The sequence below is a fragment of the Micromys minutus genome (assembly GCF_963924665.1).
Source record: "Micromys minutus genome assembly, chromosome: 24".
Classification (NCBI taxonomy): domain Eukaryota; kingdom Metazoa; phylum Chordata; class Mammalia; order Rodentia; family Muridae; genus Micromys; species Micromys minutus.
Window position 1 is genome coordinate 4795978 of NC_137959.1, and position 20541 is coordinate 4816518.

Here is a 20541-nt window from a genome sequence, read left to right on the forward strand (position 1 = left end):
TGCGTCCCGGAGCTCGTCCCAGATTCCCTTCAGAGCGGGTCCCCGAGTCCTCCCGGGTCCTCCCCGGAGCACGTCCCAGATCGACCCCGGAGCCCGCCCCGAATGCCCTCGGAGCCCGTCCCCGATCCTCCCCGGAACCCGCCCGGGATGCCCCCGGAGCCCGCCCGGGATCCCCTGGAGCTGGTCCCTGTCCCGGTGCGCCCCGCGCGGCACAGGACTAGTCCCTCTCCAGTCGGCTCGGGTACGCTCGGCTTTACCGGCTCGGCGGCGCGCCCATCGGCGGGGACGCTCGAGACCGGGCGCCGGGTCCCGCGCTCCGATCCTCTCCCGGTCGCCGTCCCCGCACTCCGCTTAGCTCCCGGCCGCCGTCCCCGCGCCTCGGCCCTGGCCTCGCCTTGGTGCGGCCGCTCGCTCCCCGAGCCTGGATTGATCTGGTCGCGCTGGCGTCAGGCAGTCGGAACCGCCCAGCCTCCACAGCCCGCCTGCCAATGCCCGGCGCACAACCCGCCCGCCGCTCGCCCTCGCTCACACGCGCACCGCGCGCGCCCGCTGCCGCTTAGGGATCCTCTCCAAATTCCCGGCCCGCGCCTGCCTGCGACTTGTAGTCCCTGCCCAGCAGCAAGTCAAGTTCCAAAGCCTGTGTTATTTTCTGAAATGTTCTCAAACACGACCATCGAGCCCACCCAGTCGTCCTAAAAACGCGTTTTAATGGCTCTGCAATCACTGACCCAGTGATTTACCGGCCTTCCATGTGGCATGAGCCCCAAATTGGGTGACCTGTTAACTACTGGGTAGATGTATTTAATTCCAGTAGGTATCCTTCCTGCAGCAAATGACAGCAGCCATTTATATGTTTGATACATGGGCTCTTATAGCCCAGGATGACCTCGAACTCGCTTTGAATGGGAAAAGGCTTTGAACTTCTCTTCTCCCAGCCTCCATATCCTGTGTGCTGGCGATTATAGGTCTGCACATATTCTTATTTCTACGGTTCTAGGAATCGAACCCATGCCCTTATGCATGCTGGACACACGTTTACAACTGAGCTTCACCCTCAGCCCCTTTGTTTGCTTGGAAATGAGATTTCTCTCTTTAGCCCAGGCTGGCCTTGAACTAGGAAGTAGCCTTTTAGTACTGTAAAGTTTTGGCGTAAATTTTTTAGATGACAGAGTTTTGCCCCTGTTCCCACTGCCCACCCCCCAAAAGAACCCACAAAACACACACACGCACACACACACACACACACACAGGAGCTCACATCTTACTGATATGTTCAGACACCAAAAACATCTTCTTGAAGCAATCAACTTTTTTCTTGGTTAGTTTCTGGAAGTTGGCATGAAATCTTGATCACTTTTCATAATGTTGAGTTATGTCTGGAGAAGGACTGTTCTAGGAGTAAATGCCCTACAAACCAAAAAAAAAAAAAAAAAATCATTACCAGCAATATAAAGAAATACCAAAGGCCACTATAAATTAATGACACTCTCCAATTATTCCTGTACCTTTACATGCCTAGCATTCCACTTAAAATTCTTATTAATTATTCAAGTATTATATCTGTATTCCATATTTAATTATTCAAAGGAAATGCAACAAATCCCATAAACCCATAAAATGCCATTTATGAATTATACATAAGAATATTTCTGCTAATTAAATTCCTTTCTTCATTAAACTATTTGAGCACTTACTGGTCAATTCTTGGATCTCATCTTATTGTCCTTAAAAGCAGCATTTGACATAGTTGGTTGTTCTCTGGTCCCTTGGGCAACAGCTGGAGTGAGCCTGGCTTAATGCCACTCAGGGTCATCCCCCTGTCCTCTGCAGACCCTCTGTCGACAAAGAGTGAGGTGTATCCGTACATAGGAACATTACTCAGCCATAGAAAAGAAATGGGCACTTGCCCGTCTCCCAGGGTGGAATGAGGGCCTCGGTTCCATCCTTAGCACAGAACAAAGTGGGTAGGGTAGCGCTCGCCGGTAATGCCAACACTCTCCGGGTTGGAACAAGATCAGAAGTTCAAGTTCATCTTTGGCTATATAGTAACTCCGAGACCACTGTGGCCTCTGTGAGACCTTTCTCAAAAACAAAATAAAACAGCCAAATATCAAGCATTCTGCCATTTTATCTGCTTCCTTCATGCAAGATGTTGGTAATAGATGAAGCCACAGGAACAGAAGAGGAAAGCCCAGGGTTAGAGTGAGGAGTACAGGATTGAGATATCAGTGTGGTGAAAGGATTCCAAAATAAGATTAATAATAAAATCTGGTGGTTACACAGTTGTGTGGGTGTAGCAAGAGCTGTGCGAGTGTGCATTCTGAGTAGCCACACTGTTCTATGAAGGCAAATAAAGGCAGTGCCTGTTCTTGTTTAAATCCTGAAGGGGAGGCCGGAGGGATGCCTTAGGAGTTAAGAGCACTGACTGCTCTTCCAGAGGCTCTGAGTTCAAATCCCAGCACCCACATGGCAGCTCACAACCATAAATCCAGTTCCAGGGCACCAAGCCAAACACAGGAGGGAAGGCCTTGTTGAAACCTGGTGTTATAAGTGAGAACGTGGGTCACATGCCAGCAAAGCACTGTGCATGTATAGTACATAAAAACAAACATCCTAGAGAGACACACAGTGGCATTATGTAACTGCTCATTAAAGTAATATGTAACACTATAGATGGCCTTTCCTAGTGTATGCATCTACTGTCCCTAAATGATAATTATTAGTACTATGCCCATTAAAAATTATTTTACTCCGTGCAAGTTATTTCTTTAAATGGTAAAAATTTGGATACTCTTTTTAAAAGAGCATTTTTTAGACAATTGTAAATTGTGGTTAACTTCCTTGTCAAAGTCATTTTGTTTGTTGCAAACACAACACAAAATAAACAAAAAACAACTGGATTCCCACTTAACTCAGAATAGCAATCTAACCACACGTAAAGGCTGGGCACTGATACATCTTGGCCACCTCTACCTTGCAGATCAGTTTGGTGACAGCTTCACCTCAGTTCTAATGTACGGCCATAACCTCCCTGGACAGCCTCCCGACCTGGACAGCCCTTCCCAGAGACGTCCCTGCAGCTCTCCTGACCCCGGGCCTTCACTCATGCGAGTGTTTCAATTAGGCCTTCCCCCGACCGTGTCTGACACTCCCATTACGCCGAAGTTCCACGCTCAAAGTGCTTTCTCTCACCGCTAGCCAGCTGGGTTTTGTTACTGTAATAAGTAGCTAACCAGAGAAATGGGATATCTTGGGCTCATGGTTTTGGTTCTTTTGTTTGTCGTTTGATTGCTTTTGCCTGCCTCCGCTCCTCAGCCATTGGAGCCTGGCTTCTTCAGCCTCCCAGTGTGTACACTGAAAACCAGGACTCGTCCAGGCCTTCAGCAGCAGGCTTGAGCTAAGGAAGCCTCCAGCCTTGTGTGCTGGCTGCCCCTGTGATGCTGATGACTGTGGCTGGATGGCCCAAGCCCCTCATACAAGCCATTCTAGTCAGTTCCTTTCACAACATATATTCATCCTATTCTGTTCTAGAAACCCTTGTCTAATTTGGCTTCCAGCCAACAGAGGAAAGGGCAGTTCTGCTTCATAAACTCTCAGGACATCAGAAGCCAGAGCAGTGGAGCCTGGAGAAGCCGAGGCTGGGAAGGAAGGCAGGAGGCCAGGTGCACCCAGTTAGTGGTCCCAAGGTGTGAGCGCCAGGGAGGTCTCGAGTCCTGCGTCCTGCTCTCTCTGAACTGACCCAGACTGCTTCCAGAGAATGGGACCGGGTGGCCGGGAGGCCGGGAGGCTAGGGTAGAAGAGTGTTCTAGACTGAGAAGTCACAGGGAGGACAGAAACGTGGTGGAGGGCCAGGCCACACTGCTGAGTACCCATTTGAGGTTAGCCATGAAAACTATGAAGCAAACCCAGTCAGCCAGGTTCAGTTTACTGACGGAGGATGAGGTGAAGTCACTGAAGCTGGGGCTCTGCAGCTGAGCGTGATGGAAGGACTCAGGCAAAGGAGCCACCACAAGGAACACGGTGGAGAGGAGCAAGGAGAGAGCAAGGCATGTTGGGAAGGTGGCAGTGTCTGTGGATAGCCCATCATCTCTGGCGAGGTTTCTGAGCCTCTAGCCTTGAGGGCCATTCCCAAAGCCGAAGAGCAGCTCAAGAAAGGGGGGCTTAAGTGGTGCACAAGTTTAAAGGTATTTGGTCCCCATAGGGGGTGGCACTACTTGTTGGAGTAGGTATGGCCTTGCTGGAGGCAGTGTGTCATTGTGAAGGCAGGCTTTGAGGTTGTATGTACACACACACACACACACACACACACACACACACACTCTCTCTCTCCTGCTTCCTGCAGATCACGATGTGGAACCCGTGGCCTCTCCAGCACCAGGTCTGCCTGCACGCTGTCATGCTTCCTACCATGGCAATAAGGGACTAGACCTCTGAAACTGTAAGCCAGCTCCAACTAGAGATTACTTTCCTTTATAAGAGTTGCCATGGTCATGATGTCTCTTCACAACAATAAAAGCCTAACTAAGGCAAGTGGCTAAAGCTTACGAAGCAGGAGGAGCCAGGACTGAGCCCTGGAAAGACCTGGTCTCCGTCTCAAAACATCCCCTACAAAGTATAGGCCACCCTCAAAATCTTTAGGTGACATCAAAACCTACTGAATTATGGTTTATGATTGGGTGGTGAAGGTAGCTACAGGTTTTGTGTTCACTGTTTGCCTGGCATAGTTTCAAGCTCTTTACACAAGTTATTAGTCCCCAAGACGACACAGCGAGGAGCCAGGAAGTGGGCTTGGTAGTTTAGAGCACACAGTAAGGACCTTACAGAGGACCTGAGCTTGCTTCCCAGCATCCACACTGGTCCAGGAGACCTGATGCCCTCTAATGCCCATCCCAGATGCCTACATGCAAGTGTTCAGACCCTCCCACATACATGCAAATAATTAACAATAAAATAAATATTTTTGTATGGATGACATTATTTCTGTTTTGTAGATGAGGAGCTAACGTGTCAACTGCTAAGTGACTCACTCGCTGCTGGTCACACCACAAGTGTGCCAATGCCTTTCCGGTACTCAACATGGCCTCTGCCTGTAGCCTACACACCAAACAGGTAAGCCTTTCCCAAATCTTCATAGTGCTATGCTTAGAATAGCTTCTGTCTCCAAGTCAAGAGTTTTAGGCAAGCTCACATTAACAGAACAGTTTTGAAAGCGACTGTATGATCTTTTTTTTTTTTTTTTTTTTTTTTTTTTAATTTTCAGTAGTTTTGTGTTCAGTGGCAATGTCCCTTTGGTAGGACTGTATCCACTGATACACAAGAAGAATGAGCTTGCCTACTTTTAACACAGCGCCACGTGGCTTATAGAAGACTCAAGGGAGAGTTCCAGGGGCTGTGAGACAGCTCAAGATCATGAAGACAGAGCACTCCGCCAGTCTCCTGGCTTTCTTGGCTAGTTACAATGGCTGCAGCAGCCTCAGTAGGAGATGCGATCTGAGCCCCAAAGCCCCTTTAAGAAAGACACGACTAACCAGTAGCACCTGAGACTGGCCCTCACCACTCCTACAGTGACACTCTCCGACAACCGACAACCACTCTCCTACGTTCTTTCCTATCTTCGAGGAAGGGTAGAGAATGTCCTTTTTAAATTCTGATACTTGTCCCTGTGAGGAAGAAGGTGAAGGGTAAATACAGAGGTGTGCTCAGATGGCTTGCTCCAGCTCATGAGCCTTGCAGGATATGTGTGTGCGAACGGGGTGGGGGGCTGTGTATGTACGTGTCTGTATTCCAATGTGTTCCCATACTTACTGTCAGGAATATTTCTCTGTCACTCTCTGTCTTGTTCTTCTCAGTTTTTCTCACCGAATCTCAAAACCATCCTTTCTTTCGTCTAGGTTGGCTGGCTAGCCCGTTCTTGAGATCTACCCGTCCCTACACACACACCCCACCCCCAGTCCTATGGTAACCTGCATGGGCAGCCACAGGCTTTACATGGATGCTGAAAAATCAAACTTGGGTCCTTTTGGTACAGCAAGCACCCATACCTACAGACTTCCAGGCTGTTTGCAAGTCTTTTGCAAATGTATCTAGCGCGGGAATTGTGAGACTTACTCACGGTGGTAATGACTACATCAACAACAAAATGGACAAATCCGAAGAGCTGAGGTCCTTCCGACTTTCTTTAGAAAGCCGGTTAAACATTTACCAGCCGGCCACAATCAGGCAAGCCACCAGGACTTCCTGCTACAAGAGGCTCCCCTCCCCCTTTCATCAGTTTTCCCTGACTCATGAGTCAAATTTATTAATGAACAAGCAGATAAGCTTTTGAAGGGTTCACTATACTGTGCCCCCTTCTTCCTTACATAATGGTTCTAGGCTCATCCATTTTTATTGGCTTCTATTCTCCCCTTAGAGGATGCTCAGCAGTCTTTGCTAGTGGATTAGAAGATCCATAAAGCTGTTGACATTTCTGTACGAGGGGTGTTGTTGCTGTTGTTGGGGTTTTGGGGTTTTTTGTTTGTTTGTTTGTTTTTGTTTTGTTCTTTTCTTTTCTGTTTTTTTTTTTTTTTTTTTTTTTTTTTTTTAAGTTTTTCAGACAGGGTTTCTCTAGGTGCCCCCTGGAACTTACTCTGTAGACCAGGCTGGCCTTGAACTCACAAGAGACCCACCTGCCTTTGCCTCCAGACTGCTGGGACTGAAGTGTGCATGCACCACCACCACCAGGCTCTAATGGTTTTGTTTTTTAAATATCCTGAAATATTATTCTAGCAAGACTCAGGGATCCTCAGAAAACGCCTCTGATTTTAAATTCAAGCTGTTGAATTTAAAACTAAGACAATTCAGTTTTCGAAGTGAAGGGATAATCTGACTCAAGCATACCATTCTAGTTAAAATGATTTCTGCTTTCAAAAAGTATTCTTGTGTAGGGCATGATGATACCTGCCTTTACCCAGCATATGGGAGACAGAGGCAGGCAGAGCTGTATGAGTTCCAGGCCAGCCGGAGCTACATAGTAAGGCCTTATCTCAAAAGAATGAAAATAAAATAAAATAATCTGAAAAAGGTGTGAAGTGCAGTGCTGATTTACGTGGTAATAGGAAAAAGCTGTGGCTTGTTGTTGCTGTTTATTTGATTTGCTCTCTGGCACCATGAAAGCTCGTTTCAGGGAGGAGGCTTCTGGTCAGTTTCAGCTCAGAGCCTCTAGGACCTATAACTGAACTTCATGGTGGTGCTGGGCGCCATTGCAGGACCTGGAAGGGCTACTATGGGAGAGGTAGAGCTAGGGGATAATAGAGGGTCATTGCTGGGGCTAGGGAGATCATCATGATGGGGGTGCATAGGGTGCTGAGGCTAGGGAGATCATCGGATGGAGGTGCTAGGGGTGCTGGGGCTACGGAGATTATCATGATGGGGTACGGGGAGTGCTGGGTCTAGGGAGATTATCATGATGGAGGTGCTGGGGGTGCTGGGGCTAGGGAGATTATTGTGCTGGGGGTGCTGGGGGACTATTTAGAGGTTTCACTATGTAGCTCTGGCTGCCCTGGAACTTGATGTATAGACCATACTGGGCTGAAACTCACAGAGAGCTGCCTGCCTCAGCAATAGGGACTTACCTTCCACCTCCTGGGAGCAACCAACAGCAGTTGCAGTGGTCTGTGTCTGGGAAGTCTGTTGGACAATCATATGTTTGGGAAGTCTGTTGGACAATCCTATGTCTGGGAAGTCTGTTGGACAATCCTATGTCTGGGAAGTCTATTGGACAATCCTATGTCTGGGAAGTCTGTTGGACAATCCTATGTCTGGGAAGTCTGTTGGACAATCCTATGTCTGGGAAGTCTGTTGGACAATCCTATGTCTGGGAAGTCTGTTGGACAATCCTATGTCTGGGAAGTCTATTGGACAATCCTATGTCTGGGAAGTCTGTTGGACAATCCTATGTCTGGGAAGTCTGTTGGACAATCCTATGTCTGGGAAGTCTGTTGGACAATCCTATGTCTGGGAAGTCTGTTGGACAATCCTATGTCTGGGAAGTCTGTTGGACAATGCTATGTTTGGGAAGTCTGTTGGACAATCCTGACCAGTTTGAAAGGGGACTTCTCACACCAGGTGTTTAGGTATTTAATAGATGGTCTTTGACTCTTAGTGGGAACATTTTCAGTACAAATGGGAAATTTTCATTTAAACTACGTATGCATATCTATACACTGATGTACAGGTATTATTGGCGTTCTTAGGAAGATAGTTAATACTATGACTTCTCATGACTTCTTCAGACATTCTTATTGTTATAGTATGGGCCCACTTTCCCCCTCCTCTGTCCCTATTTAGAGCTCCACTCTGTTGTCCCTATTTTCTGCTTCAGATTACATATGCCTTGCTGCCCCCCATTTACCCCTTCAGATTCTCCTTTACCCCCTGCAATGACCCCTTTATTCCCCTAACCTGTTCAGTAGCCCCTCCATTGCCCTCTAGTCCACCCCAAAGAGTCTCTAGTCCCGACAATGGTCCTCTGATGACCTCCTAGTCCCCATAATAACCTCCTAGCCCCTGCAATACCCCATCTATTGCCCGCAATGCAATGACCCCTTTTCCTTTCCTGATTTCTGCAGTTACCTTAAGTTGAAAGTATAAAATTTAGTGTGACCCTTCACAGCTTTCATTTTGACTTAGTCAGGATTTCTATTCCTGCAAATCCATCATGACCAAGAAGCAAGCTGGGGAGGAAAGGGTTTATTCAGCTTATACTTCCACATTGCTGTTCATCAGCAAAGGAAGTCAGGACTGGAACTCACACAGGGCAGGAGCTGACACAGAAGCCATGGAGGGATGCTGCTTACTGGCTTGTTTCCCCTTGGCTTGCTCAGCCTGCTTTCTTACAGAATCCAGGGTGACCAGCTCAGGGATGGCACCACCCACAATGGGTCCCATCACCCTTGATCACTAATTGAGAAAATGCCTTACAGCTGGATTTCATGGAGGCCTTTCCTTTCTCTGTGATAACTCCAGCTTGTTATACATACAAAACCATACAGTTGACATACAAAACCAGCCAGTACATATTCCAAATGCCAATTCTAACTTAATTTTGGTGTTTGATATTTTTATTATTTGCAAGGCTTTTATAATAAAATTCATTGAGAAAAGCAAACATACAGGCAAACATTTGCTTACTCCCTAACTGTGAAGTTGACAAAGAGCAGAGATGGAAATCTAAATGAGACTGTCGTCTATGTGGTGTCTTGGAACATGCAGTCTCAGCCCTGTGGCCACCTCTGGGTGTAACCAGCTAAGCTCTGTCTCTGGTAGAAGTGTAGGGGCAGAGGGGCACACTGTTTCCTGTGTGGTTGAGCAACCAGGAACTCCCTCACAGGATACTGTCCTTCTCCTGGTTTCCCCCAGAATTGCCTACTTTGTATCAACACTCACCCCAGTGTCTCATCTCTCTAGAGGAAGGCTAGCCCAGGCTACAGACTAAAGGCACACCTGTCCACCCAAGACAAACTTAGCAGCAGGTTGATTTAATTGTTTTTTTTTTTAACCCAAATGAACTCAGTGGTAGTCTGGTTTGCCTAAATAACACTCTCTAAAGATTGATCTTTTATAAGTGTGTTATCATTCTATCACCCCAACAGCCATTGGTATCAGATTAGAGAAAGAGTGAGTGGAAAAGGTGTTACGGGAAGTCCTGACGGGAAAGAGAACAAGATCTACGTAGGGAACATTACTGAGTTCCTGCTGTGTGCCAGACGCTGCTCACACCTTGGACTGTCTGTGATATACAGAGGCTTCATTTTGGATTGGTGGCTGTGATACCACTGGGTCATAATGAGCAAAAGCATAGGTTAAGACATGGTCATTTAAAGCGTCAGAAGAATCACACAGTAATAGGGATTAAGGCTGAGCAGGGGTCTGTGTTAGCGATCGGAGGGCTTCCCCCAATTAGGGACAAAACAGATGACAAACAGGCCAGAGATCCTGTTTGAACCCTCACCAGGACTTCAGAGTTTATTCTTAACACAACGGGAAATCATCATATGGTCTACTGCAGGGGAAGGAAGGACTGGGGTTACTTCTCCAAAATTCTTAATAGAAAAATAAGAACTACAAAAACAAATGTATTGACTCCAAAAATTCATGGCTGTTAAATCTGAACAGATGGGAAGGCTGCCATACAAAGCAGCTGGGTACACTGGCTGTTCCTTTTGTTACTGTGGTCAGACAGCTGGGTACACTGGCTGTTCCTTTTGTTACTGTGGTCAGACAGCCGGGTACACTGGCTGTTCCCTTTGTTACTGTGGTCAGACAGCTGGCAAAGCTGCCTAAGGGAGGCAGGGTTTGTGATGGCTCACACTTTGAGGGATACAGTCCAACAGCAAGGAAGGTCTGGCAGGCAGAATGTGAGGTAACTGATCAGATAGCATCTGCAGTCGAGAAGCCAAAAGAGAGGCTGTGAGATGGCTCAGTGGTTAAGGACACTGGCTGCTCTTCGAGAGATCCCAAGTTCAATTCTCAGCACCCACATACCTGTCCGGCGCACAAGTCCTCTGAGAGACTGTGTGCCCACAGGTACCTGTGTAAATAAACCTCTTGCTACTTGCATCCGAAGTGAGTGGTCTCGCTGCTCCTTGGCAGGGGTCTCTTCAGACGGAAGATACCCTCCGGGGGTCTTTCATTACAAATCTTTAAAAAAAGGTTGTGTTCCATAAAAATATAAGCATTTGCTCCCAACTAAAAGAATAATGGAAGAATAATCCAAAGCATAGTTAAAAGTCACGTAAAGTTTAGTGAGAGAGAAGTGGAATGGAAACTGGAATTTTCCTACTATAACATGAATCCTAGTCTCATTTTACACACTTATAGAGCTAAAAATTTTTTTGAGAAAGAATTAAAAAAAGAAAAGTAAAACAAACCAACATGTGAATGTAGCTTGTGACACAGAGGGTGATTATTTTAAGTGTCTTACATAGATAGAGTTACCAATAAATAAATAAATAAATAAATAAATAAATAAATAAATAAATAAATAAATAAATAAAGTCACCTTGCTAAGGATGAAGGTCCACACCTTTAGTCCCAGCACTTAGGGAAAAGGCAGATCTCTGTGAGTTTAAGGCCAGCCAGCCTAGTTTACAGAGTAAGTTCTAAGACAGACAAGTCTATGAGCCCATGTCTCAAAAAACAAAACAAACACCAATGATATGCCCACTTGATTTAAATCTTTAGTAGGACACTAAAGACAAAGGGAGCCTGGGAAAAGACTGTTCTCCATAGCCATGTCATCAATAATGCTTGACATTTAAATTTTTAAATTGTAATAAAATATAAGACAAAACTAATTATTTTAACATTGTTACAAACCACGATTGGGACATTTCCAGGGCTCTGGAGCCGGATGAGCCATGGGAGTTTCATCTGCAAACTTACACTCTGCTTCCTCTGAAAAAGAATTAGCCCCATGTCAGAAGCAGCTGAGGAATTAGGTGATTGATGCATGACAGGCTGGGTTGTCATGACTGCAGAAGTAGAAACAACCTAGCAGTTTGTCAATGTCTACAATTAACATGGATCTCCTCGTTGGAAAAAGCCGTTTAGGTGTCTGACAAGCACTTTGCCAGAGGAATAAGCTGTGAGGGAGAATGTTCTACACAGCGGCATCCTCAAGCCTAAGGAAGTGTAGACAGGTAGAATAAAGTCAACCAAATTCTGACATGTATTCAGCAGAACTTGTGTATGTGTATATGTATATACTACACACATACACACTACAAAACAATGCTATACAGTTTGCAACAAATACTTGAATTTACCCATTTTGATTTTGTTTGAATTTAAGTCAACAATAAAGACAACAATTTATTCACAAATATTTACTGAGCACTGTGTTCTGGTCTTGTTTTTTTAGCTGTCAGCTTGACACAGCCTAGAGTCACCTGAGAAGGAGGCCTCAGATGAGGGGCTGGTCTGCAGGTACGTCTATGAGAGGTCTCTTGACCACTGTCTAATGTAGGAGGAACTAGCCCACTGTAGGCAGTTCTGTTTCCTGGGCTGGTGGGTTTTAAACTGCCGTAGAGGGCTAAGTATTAGCCAGCCTGCCAGGGAGCCAGCACCACTCCTCCATGGCTTCGGCTTTGGGCTCCTCCCTGAGTTTCTGCCCTGACTTCCTCCAGTGATGAGTGTGATCTGAGGCTAAAATAAGCCCTTTCCTTGGTTAGCTTGCTTTTGTCAGTGTCTCATCACAGTGGCAGAAGGGACGCTAGAAAGATCCTAATTGTATACGGTGTTTTGAACACGTTGCTACCCTCAAGCAGCTCATAGGGAGGAGCAGCGCACACAGGCTAACTCATACAAGTGGGTAACACTGGGAGCCACCGCCAAGCCAAGCACATCCTAAGCAATTCGCAGACACTCCCTGTCATGAATTACCTTTGCATGTCTTCTCACTGTGAGCTGAGCACAGTAATGTATTCAAAACATCTTAGCACAAGATTTTGCAGGTTTCCCTCTTGAAGATCTCCAAATGTTTGACTTTTTTGAATTAGTTATAAATATTTTTGTCTTTTAAATGTGGTCTTCTACGTAGTCCAGTAAGGCCTTAAATTTGTGTTCCTCCTGTCCTCAAATTCTAAAGTACTGGAAAACAGGTATTGTGCCATCACAAGGCATAAATGTTTTAACCAAGAGAGGTCTTGCCGCCTTTCAAGGCTCCATGCTTTCAAAACTCTTCCCACATAGCAAATAGCTAAATTAGTAGGTTTATGGTGTGCTGATGAATGTTAAAATAAGAAAAAAATGTGATGAGGAGTCCCACAAAATCCCCAACATGAGAGTTTTCCCACAGTACAACAAGCTTTTTTTTTTTTTTTTTCTCTTTAATCTGGGCATGCAAAATGACTCAGCAGGTAGAGGCACTTGCTGCAAACCTGAGGACCAGTGTTAGATTCCCAGGCGAAACCAACACGGTAGTAGGAGAGTACTGAGTCCTGAACGTGGTCCTCTGCCCTCTCCGGATGTTATAGCGGGAGCCCACCTTTCCATCCCTAATAAATAAATAAAATATGAGGAACCATTCTTCCTTCCCAATATGTGTAGGCTACCCTGCCTCCTTCAGTTACCCTTCAGGGAAATGCAAACACGAGTGAACATTTAGTGCTGGAAGGCTGGGACCAGAAGCACCTCATACAGTTTCCTTTACCCCTCTGTAGCAGGTAGAGTAGTAATTCAAGCCTCCCCAATGGTGCAGGCCCTATTACTCAGCACCAGCTAAGCGAGAAGAAAGGGGTAGTACAGTCTAGAGTGAGTCTCAGGATGCCTCTCCTGTTGTCTGTCATGGTTAATGTACCAGGATATCTGGCAATGGGCCCAGAAAATCAGGATTGACTTCCTCACCCTCAAAGGTTTCATCTTTTCTCTGTGGGGATACTCCTCTATGGGAGAATGCTATTTGATTCAATTTAGCCCACCAGGACCTGGACTGAAGCCCTCTGTCACACAGGCCTTCTCCCCAGAGCATGTGCATTAATGTGCTCCCGCCTCTCTCCCCAGGGAGAGTCTCAGTGGGCAAAAATGAAGCAGCAGTCCTCAATCTCCCTTCGTCCTGCTTGGATGCTTTCATTCCCCCTTAACTCACTAGATAGTTTATTTGGCCAATAAATACTTACTGAGCATCTACCAGGCCTGCTATAACTGAACAAGCCACATGAGACTCTAGCTGCCACAGAACTAACGTCCTATGAATCTTGGAAATACCTGGGGAGCTGGCTCCCCAGAGGCATCCTGCTAGTGTTGGATAAAGTATCTTGAAGAGCCAGACTGCACAAGACTCCTTCTTCCAAGGGCTGTCCTCCCTAGGTCCATTTTTGTCATAGATGAACCGTGTGCTTGCTTTTCGTTACACACTCCCCGTGCAAGAAATGTGTGAAGGAAATAATGCACAGAATGAGCTACATGCAGCTGTTGTGAGAGCATGTGTAAGAAAACCCAAAGCAGATCAGAGATGACTTGCTCTGCAGAGATTCATGCCACCCATGTGTCTGGAATGCTCTTTACTAGCTTGCAATGTAAACATAATACCTCACTTTTATGGATTTGTATTGACGTCTGAGTACCCACCTGCCCTTGGTGACAGGAAGTCTCTTAACTTCCCAAGGACTCCACTACCACCCTACAACCTACTGACTTGGAAGAAACCCAGTCCTGCTACAGAGATCCGGGAAGAGAGAAACCAGAAGTGTCATTGCCACTGGAAGTTACAGATGGGCCTGAATGTCCAAATCTAGGGCATTTGTTCATGGCTGTAGATTGTCCTGAAGCTGTTTGTATTTTAATGTTAATTCCACTTCCCCAAGAAGGGCTGCCTAGTCATGTGACTCCAGCTGAACCTTTCTATTTTAATTAGTAAAATAAAGAAAAGCCAGTGACTGGGCGGGCGAGGGAGGTAGAGAGGGCTGGGAGGTCTGAGGAGGTCAGAGGACAGAGGGTGAAGGTCCTGGCAAGATGGAGGTTCCCAAGGACCAGCTAGACCCAGGTGATATTAACTGGTATTAAAAAGCTATAAACATTAAGGATTTTATAGGTCTAGTGTCTCATATAGAAGGGCAGTTTATATCTTTGTCTGTTTGATGCAATCTTATTGTGTAGAGGGTTTGTGAATTGAGAGCTGAGTATATAAACCTGTATGAAAAGCTGTTGGGCTGTAGAGTTGTATTTCTGTGGGATTTCGGGGTAGAGAAACACCCCGGGACGGAGGCAGAGAACGAGCGGTGGAAAACTGCCAGGGTAGGGAGTTTCGAGGATGAGTTGGGCCGTGGTGTTGGCTCAGACCGGGCGCCAGAGGTGCACGTGGCTCCGTATCAGGGTCGGGCCTGAGGAGTGAGACCTCAGGGCCGGTAAAGAGATAAACCACTTTTATTTTTTAATATTTACTGCAACACATGACAACTGGAGTTTTTCTATGCAGTCATCTTGTTTCTTCCCATGGCCTCAGCGTCACTTGAGCTCTGAAGCCACACCCATCTTAGGTTGTACATGCGCAGCCATTCCCCACAATCCTTAGCATTTTACTCATTGGGTCAAGGCTAGAGAAGAAGCAACTACAGCATGTCATGGTAACACCCTTACCACAAAGACTGGCTTAGTCTACCTGAGCATCTTGGACCACATAGGCACATCCTGCCAGGACTCATACAAACGCACACAAAGGGTTAACGTTACTTACAAACAAACACTCGTTCAGGAACACGGACACCTACACATAAAGGCTCACAGGGAAGGATTGTTTCTCTGCCATGTTCCCACAGCATTGAGGGCTCTTAACCCATCCCTACAATGAAGCACTATTCTAAAAACAACCATTCTACTGCAAACAACCATTCTACTGTTGAGTTCTAGAAGATCAAGGTTTTAAGATTCCATACCGGTGAACTCCTGGAGCGTGTCTTTCTGTATTTGGCTTAACACAGTACCCTCCAGCTCCATTCAGACTGTCACAAATTAAGAGTTCATCTTTGTAGTGGGACAGGTTCTGTTGTGTTTGATATTAGTTGTTTTTTTTTTTTTTTTTTTTTGTTACTTTTTTGTTTTTTTTAACCTATTCATCAATTGGACACTTCTGTTGCTTTCATTGGAAGCTTTATGTGTTTAAAGATCATGAAAGACATTGATGCACTTGAAGAAATTCTAGGGAACTGGAGAGATGGTCAGTGGCAGGAGCGCACGATGTCATGACCGAGGACAAGTGCGGGGCAGCTTACAACTGCCTAGAACTCTAGACCCAGGCGATCTGAAACACCGTTCTGACCTCCAGGGGCATTCACACATGGTCATACCAACACAATACAGATCATTTAACAATAAAATAAATCTTTGTTTTTTCTTGTGTTTTGTTGGCAGGAGGTAGTATGTATGTGAAAGTTCAAAGGCCGACTTACAGGAATAGGTTGTTTTCTCTCACCACATGGATCCTGGGGACCGAACTTGGGTCTTCAGGCTTGGCTGCAAGAGCTTTGCCCACTGTGCTCCTTGACTGCCCCAGGCTGTCCATTCTAATTCAGACACACACACACACACACACACACACCAATACCAATGCCATTTTTTAGACATCAACAGATTCCTCTCCTCACTTTCAAGTTGTTTCTGATTCCAAACTCTGAGTTTCTCTGAAATTCCTGTTTTTTCTTAGACTGTTCTCTTTCTGGGGGTGTGTCGGTTTTCTGAATTGGTTAACATGTCCCCTGTCTACTCATCTGCTGCCAAGTGTCTTCTTGGAGTTACTGAGCCCACACTCATTCCTTAGCCCTCATGACCTGACTAAGCCACCATTCTGATAAACTTCCCTCTGAGGTCCGGAAGCAAACCTTTCACACAGGGCAGACCTCTCTTGAGCTGTTGCAATGTCCTGACCCATCCTCTGCCTGCTGGTGTCTCCTTTACCCCAGGACTGCCCTCCAGGGGCATTTGTTCTCCAAGCTATCTCCTCAGAGATCTCCTCTGAGAATGTCTCCAGCTCCTGCAGCTAAAAACACATGACTTCACCTGTCTGACGTGAACTCGTCTCTCCAGTTTCCCAGTGACAGCTAGCTAGCAAGAATCCTGTCATAGTCACAATTTTATTTCAAAGTTAACATGCCCCAGCCCCAGCCTGCTCCTCACATCCTTATTTCTATCAGTGGTTTCTTGGACATTTTCCCTCCGTGCTCACGGATCCCCTTAGTGATCGCCCACACTTCTTGTGTCTCTGTTCTAATCTCCCTCATCTTCAGCTTCTCAACTCTCAGTATTTATTTATGTTTTTGTTTCTTTAAATTAACAGACAAATAAAAATTAAAATTAGGTTTCATTATAGTCTTTTATATATGTTTTTAGCTGCCCCATATCATACACACACACACATACTCACACATACACACTCACACACACACTCACACACTCACATTCACACACACACATATACTCACACACACTCACATACACACACATGCTCACACACACACTCACACACACACATACTCATACACTCACACACACACTCACACACACACATACTCATATACTCACACACACACTCACACACACTCACATATACACACATGCTCACACACACACATACTCACACACTCACACACACATACACACACACACTCACACACACTCACATACACACACATGCTCACACACACACACTTACACACACACACTCACACACACACACTCACACATACACACACTCACACACACTCACATACACACACATGCTCACACACACAGACTCATACACACTATCACATTCACACACTGTCTCACACACACTCACACATTCACACTTGTCTCTCACTAAGCCATCAGCCATCACACACACACGCCCACACTATGCTGTATTGATCTCCTAGGCCTTTAACAATCCAGATGAACTATTTGTCCTTTCTTTTCAGTCTCAATGCCCTGGTTTTTGTTTTTTGTTTTTTTTTTTTTTTTTTGTTTTAACACTTCAGTACAACTTTATGGGAGAGCCATGAAAGTCTTGCACTTTTTGTGAGATTTATTCCTAAATACATTTTAATTATTGTCATAATTATAAATGGATTTAAAAAATAGTTTTCAATTTGAAATATTAGTTAAACGGTTTCCTCGTAGTTCATGTTCTATCCAAATCAATAAAAAGAACAAAAACGGTGGTTTTATTGTTTAGGAATGTTAATGATAAAGCAGTAGAATTAAAGAATCTTTTGAAGTAAAATAAAAAGTATGATACATTGCCACATACAGATTATACCTCTCAATCCAAGGTCACGCTGCTGTGCACACCAGGTAACACTTCATGTTCTTTGATGATTAAGGCACATAGAATAACAAAGCCTTGTGAGATTTCTCTCTTCAGATCTATAGCTGTTGTTAGATTGTGCTGGCTGTTTTCTTGATAGGTTGTTTTTTAGTTCCTTGTATTTTCTAGACATGAGGCCTCTGTGGGCTACGTAGCTGGCAAACATTTTTCTCATGTTCTGTGGGCCATTTCTTCTCCTGACTGCTCCCTTTGCTGCACACCAAGAAGCTTTTTGGTCCCATGAGGTCCCATTTGTCAGGGGTTCGCCGAATCTCCTGAGTGAGCAGAGTCCTTATCTGTGTCTGTAGATTGTGATACCCTTCTATCGTCTCCTCTAGCAGTTTCCGACTTTCAGGGATCCTTTTCTCCTTCTTTCTTTTCGTTTCTTTCTTTGTTTTGTTTTGTTTGAGGTTGAGTCACTGGAGTTGATTTTTTGGTAAGGCTGAGAGATAAGAATCCAAGTTCTTTCTTCTACGTGCTCACATCCAGTTTCCCAACACTGTTGAAGACGCTGTCTTCTCTCCCTGTGTATTTTTAGCATCCTTGTTAAATGTGGCTGTAATTATGTGGAGGTAAGTCTGGGTCTCCTGTGCTTCATGCTTTGGAGTGTAACTTGAGATCGGATATGCTAATACATCTAGCGTCATTTCTTATGCGTTGGATTTCTTTGGTTGTTGGGATTTTTATGTTTCCATATGAATTTTAAGGTAATTTTTCCTTTCTGTGAGGAACGACTCAGGGATTTTTGATTGGGATTATATTAAATCTGTGTATAGCTTTTGGTAGGATTGTTACTTTCACAGTATTAATTCTTCCGACCGGGGAGCGTGGGAGGCTTTTCCCTATGCTTGGTTATTTCCGTTTCCTTCATTAGAGTGTTAGAGTTTTCATTGCAGAGGTCCCTCACCTCCTCAGCTAGGTTTACATATTTTTTTTTATGCTGTTGTCAGTGGGACTGTCTGCTATTTCTTTTCTCGCTGTGTTTTTGTGTGTTAATTTTGTATCCTGCCACTTTGCTGAGAGTTCTGGGAGTTTTCTGGTGGAGAGTTTGGTGTTATAACCACATCATCTACTTGAGTGCCTTTTATTTCCTTCTCCTGTCATATGAAGAAAAGAAGTTTTCCTCCACTTAGCACAGTGTTGGCTGTGAGTTGCGAATACACAGCCTGAATTGTATTGAAGTATGTTTCCTAGAATTATTTTTTAGACTTTTATTATGAAGGGATGTTGGATTTTATTAAAGGCCGTTTTTGTAACTATGAAAAGATCACGTGATTTTTGTCTTTACTGCCATTTATATGACTTATTATATTTAACCCCTTGGACAGGCTGACTATTCCTGAACCTCTGGAATAAAACCAAACGGATTTTGGTTGATATATATTTTTTTAAACCATCCAAAGCTTTCTTATTAACAGTAAGATGCACAGTTAGTTTTTGTAGCCTCGGCTGGCCCTTCAGCCTCAGGCACTCTGGAATTTTCAGCCTTTGGAACGGACATAGGGTTTGGTGTGGCTGTGTGGAGTTCCTGGTGCCTTGCCAAAGTGTCGGTACACCTCTCGGCCCTTCCGAGGATCAGACAGGAGCACAGCGCCTTGGGAGACTCCAGGGCCAGCTGGTCAAAGGTGAATCTTACCCCAGCCTTGAGGATGCGGCTGCTCACCCGCAAGGTACACCTTCAGCTTGGGCACTTCCAGAATCCGCACATCATCTGTGACCGTCCTCACAACCACAGCGGGTTTGTTCTCCGGCCAGGAAGCTTCATTCGGGACAGGGACCGAGGTGGTCGGTTAGTGCGGCTCATAAATAACCTTTTCAGCACAACCTGATTGAAGGTGGAGTCGGTCTGTCTGGCCAGAAACCTGTACAGCTTGACTAGCAGCCGCAGGTAGATGTCCTGGCTCTTGGGATCCTTTCGGTCCTTGTTGTGGCGAATGTCAGCACCCATGATAACGCCTCCTGCTCGGCCAGGTCCAGAAAGACGGAGGTTGATAGTTTTTAAAAGTGTGTTTCCATATTCAGTTTGTAGGTGTTTTGTTGAGAATCTTTACATTTTTGTTTCTAAAGGATATTCATCTATAGTTCTTTTATTTTGTTGTGCCTTTATCAGCTTTTAGTAATAGAGTAATAATGACTTCAGAGGAGTTTAGAACTGCTCCTTCTCTCTCGATTCTGTAGAACACTATTAGAAGCATTGGTTGCACCTCTTCTCTAAAGTCTCAAGGACTTCTGCTGTGAATCCACCTGTTCCTGGAATTACTCAGTCCGCAGATTCTTATGACTGCTTCAACTTCCTTGCTTGTTGTATGTTTGGTTAAACTGTTGATGTCTTCATTAGGGACTTGATTTAACTTTGATGGGTCAGGCAGATGTATCTAGAAATTCATCTGTTTCCTTCAGTTTTAAGAACTGGGTAGAATATGGGCTTTTAATGAAAATCCTTTTGATGTTTCTGAATTTCCTTAGTATCGGTTGTGATGTCTCCTCATTCCTCTCTAATTGTATTAGCTTGAATTTTCTCTTTCCTTCTTTTGGAAACTTGGTTAAACGTTTGGCAATCTTGTATCTAATTTCAAAGAACTAATTCTTCACTTCATTAATTCTGTTTTTTTTTGGTTTTTTTTTTAAAGTTAGATTCCATTTAATTAATTTCTGTTCAAGGTTTGATTATTTCTTCCTATCTACTGTTTTAGATTTGGATTCTTTTTTCTACTCTTGACATACAT

The 20541-nt window shown here is 45.0% G+C and overlaps 1 protein-coding gene and 1 pseudogene across 2 annotated transcripts in view; both read right to left on the reverse strand.

Moving 5' to 3' along the window:
• Nucleotides 1–467, reverse strand: part of SMAD1 (SMAD family member 1) — a 58909-nt gene extending 58442 nt beyond the window's left edge. Inside the window, exon 1 of the mRNA XM_080936911.1 lies at nucleotides 258–467. The gene's annotated coding sequence lies outside the window, so the exon portion shown is untranslated. The remainder of the gene's footprint in view (nucleotides 1–257) is intronic.
• Nucleotides 468–19296: 18829 nt separating this feature from the next.
• On the reverse strand, nucleotides 19297–19763 carry LOC308436034 (large ribosomal subunit protein eL18-like; annotated as a pseudogene). Its single transcript has one exon. The product of its transcript is annotated as a large ribosomal subunit protein eL18-like (transcript).
• Between the last annotated feature and the right edge of the window lie 778 nt (nucleotides 19764–20541).